Source organism: Harpia harpyja, chromosome 9, assembly GCF_026419915.1.
Source record: "Harpia harpyja isolate bHarHar1 chromosome 9, bHarHar1 primary haplotype, whole genome shotgun sequence".
In the NCBI taxonomy this organism is placed as follows: Eukaryota; Metazoa; Chordata; class Aves; order Accipitriformes; family Accipitridae; genus Harpia; species Harpia harpyja.
In genome coordinates this window covers 24,166,204-24,175,765 of record NC_068948.1, presented here as the reverse complement: position 1 = coordinate 24,175,765, position 9,562 = coordinate 24,166,204, and the positions used below count along the sequence as shown (strand labels likewise).

The 9,562-nt window shown below is 47.9% G+C and overlaps 1 long non-coding RNA gene across 1 annotated transcript; it reads left to right on the top strand.

The window, feature by feature from the left end:
• Positions 1–605: 605 nt before the first annotated feature.
• Positions 606–3,563, top strand: LOC128146559 (uncharacterized). Its single transcript, XR_008236783.1, has 3 exons — positions 606–1,034; positions 1,696–1,717; positions 3,107–3,563. It is a non-coding gene; the product is annotated as an uncharacterized LOC128146559 (long non-coding RNA).
• Positions 3,564–9,562: the final 5,999 nt, after the last annotated feature.

The window sequence follows — 9,562 nt, the reverse complement described above, 5'->3', positions numbered from 1 at the left end:
CTACCACGGATCCAGCGGCGTCCCATTGGTCCTCAATCTTCAGTTCTTCGGTGGTGAAAAAAAAAGCCCCACGGCTTGTCTCTACGGGTTTTTATAGGGCATATTTCGATGATGTCACACGCTGCAGGTTTCGTCTATCACACGACCTTCGCATGATCGACACCAGAAACCAGTATCTTATCAGCTCCAGCCCTGGATGCCTTAATGGCCTGGTAATCGTCCTTATGGACAGAGGAGCGTCCTGCTTAAACAGGCCATCTCAGAGACAAAGGGCTCGAGATAAACAGTTCACAGTTCCTTGAGATGACAGTCCAGTCCCTCACACCTAACAATCTTTGAGGCAAACGGTTCAAGATAACAATTCAGTCTCTTACAATTAGTCCACAGCAGATGGCCTGTACAAGCTATGAACACTGTGACAAAGCCTCAGAGCATAGCATATTGTCCTCTTTTCTATGGCAGTCAGGATAAAAAGCAAAGTGTTGGCAAGTGCATGCTCAAAATCAAGTAATGCATAAATCCATAGTCAGGTCTCTCTAGAAAGATCTACTTTGGTGTCTCATTCCTCACACCACACTGGAAAAGATTGGTCTGAGTGTGGGGCAGGACAATCGAGGCCAAATTTGTTTAAATGAGTTTTAACTGCATTTTGATTAAATTAAAATACTTTCAGATAAACACAGTGATGACTGTAATATGATTAATGAGTCATACAAAAATAAACTGATCTAATTTATTCATAGTAGCCCCAGTTAGACCTGTAGGATTTGATTCATTATTTTTCAGATAAATACTGTGCTTGGATTCAGTGTTCCAGATTAACTGCTGCCAATTTCTGATGTCATTTCCCTAGGAGTTTTCATAGTGCCCTCAGCAATCCATTCTGCAACTGTTCAGTCCAGCCCTGAAGTTGGGAAGACCCTCACTGTGACACGGACAAATTGCAGAAATAGCAATGGGCTTCCCTGGCTGATCGCATTATTTGCCATTCTAACGTCTCGTGCAATAACTGGCCTTGCTTTGGAAATACTGATGTGATAATAGATAAGCGTTTGTTAATCAAATCTTGCTCATGTTAGTAAAAAAAAAAAAAAAAAACAAAAAACCCAGATGTCGGCCTTAAAACAGGAAGGAGGGGGTCTTGCATTAACTACAGATAACTGGTAATGTAAACAATGTTTGTGCAAGCCTTGTGTTTATACAAAAGGTAATAAAACATGTATGTGTCAAGTGAGGGGCCCAGGGTGGTCACAGGAGGAAGACTTGGGGCCTATAAAAGGTAATAAAACACGCATGTGTCAAGTGAGGGGCACAGGGCAGTCGCAGGAGGAAGACTTGGGGGCCTTCATCCCAGCAGTCACCAGGAGGCAGAAAAAGACCCCCCTAGCAACAGATCGGCGCAGATGCGGAGTACACCAAGGAAGCCAGAAGGCAGAAAAAGACCCCCCTAGCAACAGATCGGCGCAGACGCGGAGTACACTAAGGAAGATACGTATACCGAAAATGACACATATACCGGAAATAGAGGACTATAAGAACTGTGGCTACGGGAAGGGGGGTTGCGAGCCATTGGTAGAGCAGTGGCTCCCCGGCCGCCCAGCGCTGTTTTGCCTATTTACCGCTTGCTTAATAAATTACTTCTAATTATTCACCACAGTCGGCTCCTGGACCTTTGTCCAAACTTATAACACTGAGACATCTGGCCTTTCCATAGCAGGTCTGCAGAACTACAGAAGGCCGATATGCAGTGTCCGGCTTCCATTTGTGCTTGTTCTTACAGCACAGGCAGGGACCAAGACAGGACAGAAGCTCAAAGCAAGCCTGAATATTAAAACAGTTGGCAAAGAGTCTGCACTCTGAAACACTGTAAAATCCCCCCCCCAGCAGCAACAGCCCTTCCTGCTAACAGACCCAGCCATCAGATAACTGTCCTCAGAGACACACATTGGCAATTGTCAAACCCCCATCATTTTAATTCCCTTCCCTTTCAACTGTCTAGCACTCCAACGAAACCAGTTATTGAATAACAAAACTTTTCACAGATAAAAAGATTTGTGCTTTTCCAAATAAACTCTCTTGTAGCATACAGAAGTCAAAACCTTCCTCTCCTTACTGACAAGTAGTCTTTATGCATACAGAGATTTACAGAGTTTAATTCCAATTGTCCAGTCAATAGCCTCTCCCAGGCAGTGACACTGATGTCCTAAGCTTCCAGAGTCACTAGCTATGACTGTTACAAGCCTGGAAGATGACCTCTGCTCTAAAATGCTTTGGGCAACATGCAGTATGCAGGCTGGTATTCCACTGCAAGCTCCCATCAGCCTTTCTTGGCAAACCTTTTACCCTGGAGTAGCACAATGACACTGATAGGACTGCAAGAGAACCTATAAAAAAACAACCAAACAAAAATGTATATGAAGGGGTTAGAGTCTAACTGCTGGCACAGCACTGGTGTGAAGCTGGACTGTCAGAAGCAATGCTCTAGGAATAGCTCTCAGAGGCAGCATGCCTTGCAGCCACTCCCTGACCTGAGATTCCTCTCCCCACTCCTTGTCCCTTGTTTCCTTAATAAATGGGATAAAATGAATTAACAGTGATTTCAGATTAGGAAGTTCATGTACTTGCTATATTTAAAGTACCTAAATCTCTGTATAGGGGGGAAGAAAAAAAAAATCAAAGGTTTTGCTACTGAATGAGAAAACTTTTTATATGTTTAAGGAAAATTTGTAGGTTAGTTTTAGCTGAGAAATCTTTTGTGGGTTTTCCCATGCCTGGTACTGATTTTACAGATAAGAAATATCATCTAGATATTCCTAATACAAGTACTACACCCACATAATTAGTGTAATAAATATATAAGCCTGTCAAGATGATAGCCTAATGAACTTGCCACACTGTTATTTTATAGAGAATTCCCAGTATTCTTGGCAGCTCTCTGAATGCCAATCAAGCTAAAAGCTTAACAACAAAAAAGCGATAGCTCTCAAAATAAAAGACCCCACGTGTGAATCCCTACTTAAAAGACATTTCAGTCCCCTTTTATCACTAAAGGCTGGGTTTCATTTTGATCTCATACTAACTTTAGGTCGGTGTGTATGAACTACAGGTGCTTCTGTGCAGACTCCAGTGCCAAGATCCATGGTGTCCAAGTGCTGATGGAAACTTGAATGGGAATTTCCACGCTTCTGGGTGTGGTGCTGAAAAGGCACACAATGATTTCCCTCATCCAAGGGAGTACCACTGCTTTGGAGCGGGATTTCTCCACATCTGAGAGCTCCAGTCCCTTTTGATGACTTTTTTCAGGCCTTGAGGCATGCAGACATGAGAGGTCACTGACAAAGCCAACAAAAAGTAACATCCAGACCCTCTTCTGCCTGCAGCTGGTAGAGGCTGAAATGGTTACAACTCCCTCGCTGCAAGTTACCATTGCTCCCATGGTCACTGCCTAATACCTCCCAGTCTAGTAAGTTGGTTAACCTGAGCAGCTGCTTTCTACTATCATGACAAACAGGGTGAAGCTGCTTCAGTGTTGTCTTGCACAATAACTGAGAATGACTGTGGAAGGTTGGTAGCAGTTTCATGCCTCAAGTAAACCTCCAAATTATTCCTGTAGTGAAAGAAACAACATTGCCAACAGGAGACAGATAAAGCTCCTGAGTGCATGCACAATTAGATTAAGGGTGAATTAATTTACACTGTATTGATTACTGCAGCCCGGAATCTAAGTACCAGTTCACCTACTCCAGAGACATGCTTGCAGCACCCGAAAGGTGCACTGGCATTCTTTGCTAATACGTGTTACAGAGAAAGCAAATGGGAGCTCTGCATAAAGGCGTGTGGAATGGAGACCAGTCAACTCAATGGAAAATCTCACCCTAACAGAAAAACAAACACTACATCCTAGGACACCTCACACTGATTCATGCCTATTTAATGTCAACAGCCAGTGGGAAATGCCTGCTTTTGAAACATTTTTCTGGGATAGGTCACTTGTTGTGAAAGGTGTAAATGCTGCCTTTCATTAAGGGAGCTCTTCATGTTGCTGCCTGCCAGTCAACCTGCTACTTTCCCTCACCTCTCTGTTACCAGTGCGTGCTCCACTTGATCCAAAGCTCCTCCAGACTGTGCTGCCCTTCTGGAGTCCTTCTACACATATACCTAAGTAACAGCTCTTCCTAACCACCATCACAAGCTCAAAATCTTGACTCTTCCTTCCATATCTCTGCTGCTGCTCATCTGCTGGTATCCAGCCTCCCAGGCATCCACCTGGAGTACTGACCTCTGCATACCTTCCCCCAGTTCAGCATGGCCAGTACAAGCTGCTTTCTCCACCTTTAGGGCCTTGTGCAGGCCATGCTACTGTTCCTGTCACTTCTCACTTGGTTTTGAAAAGTCAGCACTTGCCTCCGAAAGGTCTGAAACACAACTTCTGCTATGAATGTGCTGCTTTCTTGCAAGCACAGTTTCACTCCTTGCATCCTTAGACTGTCAGTTCTTTGGGGTGAGAATCGCCTTCATATTCTTTATCTGCCATCAGTCCTAATGTCTGGGTAGGACTTGTAAAAACTATGGTTATGCTAGCAATGATTGGCAGCCTTAATAACATACAGGTATCTAAGACAGTGGGATGACCCAGGCAACAGTGTGTAGGCACTTATTGCAAGTTAGTGCAGAGATTGAATGCACTGACTTACCATGAGCTTTGAATGATGCAAGTATTTCCCTTGATGTTTGCCAGAGAAACTGCAGAGCCTTTTACCAAGAGTGACTGGACAAACTGTAGTAACACGCAATAGGGACTTTTTTTGTGGTTGAAGAGCTGAAACACACATAGCCTGAGGTGAAAACACACAGATATGTACATACTGATCTTGTTATGCACAGCCCTGGACAATGCTGTCAGGTCTAAGGGTCCATAACAGTCACGGTACTTGAAACCACGAGTCTGCTCAGAGCTTTGAATGTGTAGTGAGAAAATTCACTCAGTGGTGAGATCTTATTGTAAGATGTTTGACTCTCTAAGCAGGGTCTTAGCCTTAGGCCTCTGCCTGATGGACTTCACGCAGTACAAGGCTTGAAGGTGTTACTGTCCCAGGTTGTCAGGCATATTATCCTGTTGCTCAACATTTTTCTTGCTTAGCTTCTTCCTCTTTTTTCTCTTTATGATACAGTTTTTCTCAGGTCTCAAGACTGTACTTCTTCTATGACCAGGAACTGACTACTACTGAATTTTTTATAGCCTCGGGGATGCTCTTTTAGCCCACACCCATGTTTTCAAGGCCTTTGCTATTAACTTATACTCGAACTGCCCTTCGTAACATGAGACACCGTTACAAAGCTTCTTTTCACAAAGTAAGTTCTCACAACAAGCCAACCAACCCAATAGACCCTGGTCCTCTGGCCTCACAAAGTTAGCATAAGGACTGTGGTCTGTTACCAACAGCAGCAAAACTGCTTTTACTGGGCCACGAGCAGCTGAGAGAATCAGGTCCTTGCACATTTGCTGTAAACAAGCAGGCTTGCATCAGCGGTCAGATGCTTCTTCCACTAAATGTAACATCACTGGCAGAGACCTAGGAGTTCACAGGCTCCAACTGCTCGCTACTGTGGGGTCCATGGCATATATACTCTGATAAGCTACCAGCAAGGCCCTAAGCTTTGGATAACTCTTTCAGTCAGAAAGGGGACAGCACTGACTCATGTCCCTATCTCTGTGCCGTTTAAATGTGTGCATCTTTCCAACTTCCAGAAGCACTGGGGTTACACAAGGAAACCTGGCTGCCAGGAAAGGTGTACCAGAAGCACAAATACTTTCCTGTTACCTTCCCTACCACATTTTGGTTTCACTTTGTTTTCCTCCCCCTCTGCAAGAGCCAGCTGTAATTAATGGCTTCACCTAGTAACTTGTAAGACATGAAAACATACACCTCCATTTGGGAGACAGCAGTTCCTGGGGAATCCTGGACAACTGAAAAGAGCTGAGCAGGACAAAGCCACGGTGCCATGAAGTTGGAGCAACTGCACCAGGGAGATCAAGTTACTTGGAAATTAAAATCCAGAGTTCTGAAAAACAAAAAGCGATCGTAGGCATTTGCCATCGAAACCTCTTTCTAACTTTTGGGTGCCTATTCCAAAGAGGCACAACTTACAGCACTGTGCTGGGCCAGTATCTACCAAACACTGCTCAATATTATGCAGTACCCTCAGGGAGAAGGGAGGGAAAAGAGACCGACAGGCACTGCGGCTATTCCAACCCCAACGCCAGGCACTGCAGCTGAACCAAAGAACCAACCTGTGCCTGTGTCAGTCGCCCCTATACAGAAGAAGAAATACACAGAGAAATCAGTTTGCTTAGCGAGGGATGAAGGTTAACCAGGGTCATCACGAGAACAGGAGGAAGAGGCAGAACCCGAGATAATCACCCGCTCCCTATCCCTGAGTGAGCTGCGAGATATGTGAAAGGATTTTGGCCACCATCCAGGTGAGCACATTGTTACCTGGCTGCTCTGATGCTGGGATAATGGGCCAGTAGCTTGGAATTAGAGGGTAGGGAAGGCAAGCAGCTGGGATCCTTGTCTAGGGAAGGGGCCATTGACAAGGCAATTGGGAAAAAGACACAAGTCCTCAGCCTCTGGAGGGGACTTCTGTCAGGTGTGAAGGAAAAGTACCCCTTCAAGGAAGATGTTACATGTCACCCAGGCAAGCGGACCACCGTGGAGAGAGGTATCCAGTACCTGAGGGAATTAGCCATGCTGGAGGTGATTTATAATGATCCAGATAATGAGCAGTTACCCACAGATCCAGATGAAGTCCAATGCACACAACCCACGTGGCGGAAGTTTCTACGATGTGCACCAGTGTCGTGTGCCAACTCACTGGCAATGATGTCCAGGAAAGAAGGCGAGGGACAAATGGTGGATGAAGTGGCTGGCCGACTCCGGCAATACGAAGGAAGTCTCTCTTCCTCCCTATGGGCCCATGTCTCGGCTGTAGATGAACTGTCCTGGGAGTTCCAGCAATTCAAAGAGGATATGTCCTCCCCACCTGTATGGGCCCGCATCTCAGCTATTAGGAGTAAGCGTTCCTTTGCTCAAGAGAGAGGAGATAGAAGGTACACACCATGGTGTACCCTGTGGTTTTACCTGCGTGACCATGGAGAGGACATGAGGAAGTGGGATGGAAAACCTACCTCGACTCTAGATGCACGGGTACGTGAGTTGCAAGGAAAAACAATCAGAAAAGAGGATTCCTCCTGGAAAATGCCGTTCCAGTTTCCAGCAGGCAGTTCCCCAGACAGAGTAGAAGGCCTGAGCTCATTTCTGATCCAGGCGTTTCCTGAGAGGCAGGAAGAGTACAGATACTCCCTAGAAGCACCAAAGTGGTGCAAGCACTTGTCTGAGTCAGGTTCCTCAGGCAGAGCTGCCATCAGAAGCCTGTGAGCACTGACGGCCTCCTAGTTCAACAAAGAGAAGCTCCTCATTTTAATGGAAAGGATGTTCTTTACAGAGCAAAAGGAAATGCTGACTGTCCTGCCCTGAGGAGGCAGATCAGTGTCTGCTTTCGTTCTGTGTTTAGGTTTTTATTTAGTTCACTAGGAGCCTCTTCTTTTACATCAAAATCTGTTTTTGTTTGGCACAAGAGAACTAATTGGGATATTGTTTTTCCTACAAACATCGGTCACTGTTACACTTTCCTGGGATTAAAAGTGGCTTCTTTTTTGATCATTGCTCAGCTAGGTCACTGACCATCGGAGCTTTTCGTTTGTGTCTGTTTGAGAAATAAAAGGTGGCTGCCAGAAATGCTCCAGACAGCTATCTACAAGGGCGTTTCCTCCCCAAAACCCCAGAAGAGACTAATGCTGCTGCTGTTGCATTTCTGCAGCCCTCCAGGAATCCCACTGTGTGTGTAGGGGAGGAATAAAAAAATCTCTGGGAATCTTTGCATGAAGGGTGCCTAAAACAAGAAAAGGCAAACCTGACATCATCGCAATTTGGGAGAGAAAGGGCTGAGGTACCAAGGCCACTGCCAGTGAGACAGGGAACCAAAGAAACCTTAGTAGATATAGTAGATATATGAATGTAGATAGGAATTGTTTAATAATTATCTAGCTTATAATGAAATTAAAGAAGTTTCAATAGAGGTAGACATGGCCCAAGGGGATGAGAAGTGATGTTTAACGTTTCCATTGTTGAGGCTGACTGGGACAGGAGATAGTCCCTGATAAGAATCAGCAGTGACTCCAAGAACCAGCCAAGACCGACCTTGTGATTTGGACAAATGCCAAGGGACAACTGAGTCTGTGCAGGGACAGAAGGTTAAGAGTTCACTGTGAAGAAGACATACAGCCTTCATCTTCACGACCACCAGACGACCACCATAAGGAGGCACTGCGCAAGCGCAGTTGAGAGGAGACTATGGAAATGACTTCCTAGAGCTAATTATAATATGAAGCGGGGATAGGTAATGCCTATGTATAAGCGTATTGTGAAACTCTATGTATATGTAACACTTGACTGTATAAATTTAAAGTGAACTGCCAAATCAGGCGCACACGACTTTGGTGGGACTACCCCCCCGTGCTGCCCAGCGCTGAATGAACATACCTACTTTACAATCTCACCGATTGTGGAGTCTGTTTTCCGCACGTCACCAGGGTACTGCCATTAGGCACCAGAGTTAACGTTGACTTGAGAGGCCTGGGCAAAGCCCAGAGCCCCTTGAAAGCAGCTGCAAGGCCTGCCAGGAGGTACAGGCCAACTCCTCTGATGCTTTGGGCTCACGCTGGCACCCAAAGCGCTCCAAGCCCCAAAATGCAGTTGCCTCTGCAGCGCAGCAGCAGCAGCAGCCAGTGCAGAGCAGCGCGTGGCTGTGGGGAGCTGGAGCAGAGGGAGGAGGCGCCCGGGCCGGGCTCGGCTCCGCTCGGGCCGGGCTCGGCTCGGCTCCGTTCGGCTCATCTCGTTTCGGCTGGGCTCGGCTCGGCTCCGTTCGGCTCGTCTCGTTTCGGCTGGGCTCGGCGCGGCTCCGTTCGGCTCATCTCGTTTCGGCTGGGCTCGGCTCATCTCGTTTAGGCTCGGCTTGACTCGGCTCCCCTCAGCTCTGCTCCGGCCGCAGCCCCGGCCCGGCCCCGCCTGAGGCAAGGGCGGGCGGCGGGCGCGGCGGGACCGGTGGCCCTGGCGGGGGCTCCTCCGCTTCCGTGGAGCGGTGGGCTGCCCGGCGGTCCCCAGCGCCGGGGCTGCCGGGGGGCCTCGCAGGCCGGCAGCGGGGCTGAGGCGACGGCGGCGGCATCTCCCCTCGCGGCAGGCCGGGGCGCCGGGTGCCGGCCTTCCCCCCACAGGCCTGGCCAGCCCCGGTCGCTCCCTGCCGCCCCCGGGGCTGCGGGGGCGGCAGGGGACTGCCTGCCGCTGGTGGCTGTCCGGCGGAGGCCGGCGGGCACCGGGGAGACCTGCGGCTGTGGAGAGAAAGGAGTTTCTGCCGGCTGTCCGTCCTCGCAGGGACCCGCAGCCGCCGGGGGTGTCCCTCACAGCCTGGCGTCGGTGGCGGGCTGCGACACAGTCCTGCCCGG